Source organism: Apium graveolens, chromosome 4 (genome assembly GCF_009905375.1).
Source record: "Apium graveolens cultivar Ventura chromosome 4, ASM990537v1, whole genome shotgun sequence".
Lineage (NCBI taxonomy): Eukaryota > Viridiplantae > Streptophyta > Magnoliopsida > Apiales > Apiaceae > Apium > Apium graveolens.
The window spans coordinates 55,913,766-55,916,838 of NC_133650.1; the positions used below are offsets into that span (position 1 = coordinate 55,913,766).

General features: G+C 38.4%; 1 non-coding gene across 1 annotated transcript; it reads left to right on the top strand.

Annotated features, from left to right (window-relative positions):
* The first annotated feature begins 264 nt into the window (after positions 1–264).
* LOC141722281 (small nucleolar RNA R71) lies at positions 265–371 on the top strand. Its single transcript, XR_012575299.1, has one exon. It is a non-coding gene; the product is annotated as a small nucleolar RNA R71 (small nucleolar RNA).
* Positions 372–3,073: the final 2,702 nt, after the last annotated feature.

Consider the following 3,073-nt stretch of genomic DNA (forward strand, 5'->3'; position numbering starts at 1 on the left):
GCCAGAGAATCAACCTTCATTGATAGCGCTTGGAGCTGGGCTGCAATAGCGGTGGCTGCATCAACTTCCAGAATACCTGCTACCTTGCCTGACGTCATCCTCTGAGTTAGGTTTTGATGCTCATTTGCAGCCATCGTCTCTATAAGATTATACGCCTCGGTATAGCTTTTAGCCCATAAGGCTCCTCCAGCTGCTGCATCGAGCATGGGCCGAGATTGGGCCCCCAAACCATTATAGAAACCAGTGATCACCATCCAATCCGGCATTCCATGATGTGGACATTTTCTCAACATTTCCTTGTAGCGTTCCCAAGCCTCGCACATAGATTCTGTAGGTTGCTGCGCAAACTGAGTAAGAGCACTCCTCATAGCAGCAGTCTTTGCCATTGGATAAAACTTCACCAGAAACTTTTGCGCAAGATCTTGCCACGTAGTGATGGACCCAGCTGGTTCAGAATGTAACCAGTCTTTAGCCTTATCCCTCAGTGAGAATGGGAAAAGCCTCAACTTGATAGCCTCATCAGTCACGCCATTATACTTAAAAGTGCTGCAGATCTCGACAAAATTCCTTAAGTGCATGTTGGGGTCTTCAGTTGCCGCTCCTCCAAAAGAAACAGAATTCTGCACCATCTGAATAGTGCCCGGCTTGATTTCAAAGGTGTTAGCTTGAATAGCCGGATGAAGGATGCTTGACTGAATGTCATCAATTTTAGGCCGAGAAAAATCCATAAGAGCTGGATCAGCTTGAACAATACGATCTCCCATGTTTACTGGTTCTTTCTGCTCAGTTCCTGAATCCGAATCCTCAAAATCTAACTTCTCCGGAATATCAAGAACTTCGTCTGTCTCCTCAGCTGTATCTAAAGTCCTCTTGCGAGCACGAGAACGAGTTTGCATAAACGCTTGCTAAAGTACCTGAAACACAACCGAAAAGAGTAAGTAACTACTACGTCCTAATCACTGAGTCCTAATGACCAATGATGGTAAGTACATAAACTAAACAAATACGCCGAGTCCCCGGCAGCGGCGCCAAAAACTTGTTAGGGCGAAAACACGCGCTAATATTCACGCAAGTATACGCGTTCGCAAGTAATATAGAATATTTTCTAGTTCGTTCCCTCAGAGACTCAGACTAAATTATTGTCTAATTAAACTCACTCACCAATGTATGATTACTTCTCAATGTTAAGATAATAACACTTAAAATTGTTGATTAAATATTAACTATAATTAACTACTTAATTAACCACTTAACTAACACTTCAATTTATCAATAATAAAACACTCATGAGATCACAACTTCATTATTACTTCCTTCTATAGCCATTATTATTACCTTTAGCATGTGACAGTGATGATATTAATCGAATAACACGAAACTGATAAAAGCCAACTTTCATTGTACTAATACCATTCTACCAAACATCCACAATTAAGATAGAAGTTGAATAGTCATCAATTATGTTGAGTTCCTATATGTCTACAGAAATTGACAACACAACGATTTAAGCTCAAGTTATTCCTTTTGATTACATAGGGCAAATAAAACTGTTAGAGTTACCCACTAATCATGCTCAACGTACATGAACCTATGCTAGCATGGCAAGTTCTAAATCTCAAGATCCACCGTCGCTTCACAAGAGATTAACACCCTATCTTATATGTTCGCGACGCACATAAGACGAATACGCACAACCAATACTAGATATCAAGCAATCATCACACACTAAAGTATTAAACAATTAACTAAAGAATTCCATAATAAATCCGTTGCAACCCCATGATCACAACTAGCCCATAATAGAACTTATCGCCATCATGGGTTCATATGAAATCATGACAAACAAACACAAGAAAATAATAACTAAACTAATTATATTAAAACAGAGTACGTCACAAGAGTAAATAAGTCAAAGCAAGAAAACTAGCATCCAACGTTACAACGAAACAAGAATCACAAGAAAATATGCTTCCTCTTCGTTGCGGTGTGCTAAATTGGTCTTCTTCCTTATCTCCTTTTCTTCTTGCGTAAAACACAATCTAAAACATAATCCCCTTAATACTCTCTGTGAAAACGTCTCAAATCTACCTATATAATATTCCCATAAAACTCAGATTACATAGAAGTTGGAAGCCAAACAGAAGTAGAAGTCTAAAATAATTTATCTTTTTCCCCGACCCTGCGCGGCCGCTCAGCATAGCTGCGTGGGCGCGCAGGTTGCTGCGCGGCCGCTCAGCATTGCTGCGCGGGCGCGCAGGCCTCTACTGGAAAAAATCCAGGTTTGCTCCGTTTCTTCGCCGTAATCTGCCCATTCCTTTCCTCTCGCAATGGTGAACACATGCCAAGGCTTATTCTTGATGATTCCTCCCCCGAAATGCAACTAATACCTTGAAATGCATAAACACTAGAAAAACGCATCAAATACACAAAATACTTGATTTCAAGACACCAATTTAAGCCATTTTAAGACGTTCTAAGTGGTATAAAATGACACTTATCAGCGGTCCGGTATAATATTTTCGATACGCTAACCCTTTTCGATAACATTATCTTCGTACAAATCGTTTTATAAATGCACAATTTTGATAATTATCCGAAACAGGATAATGCTTATCCAAAACAGGATAGTGTTTATCCAAAACAGGATAATGTTTATCCAAAATGATCGTATTTATAGCGGCTAAGAAATATATTTATCGATCAAATACGATCCAGAACGTACTAATATTCCGTAAATATAAATAGCCCTTTTTTATTTCATTTCACTTGTATAATCATAATCAGACAGTACAAACCAGTAAAATAAGGGGAAAATCCTAATAAAATACCGCGTTTTTGAAAATCAATCGCACAAACGAAGATGTTATCGAACTCCGATTCGGGTGTGCAATATATCAAAACGAAGCTCTCGAAAACCTCTTTCTGAATCAATCATCTGTTTTTGTGCAAGAATCAAGGTATTTTTCTTATTTAATTATTTTATTTCGAATTTATTAAAGATTAAATTATGAATTTTTGTTCTTGATGTTTTTGAGATGATTTGATGGCATAATCATGTAGATCTTTTCTTCCT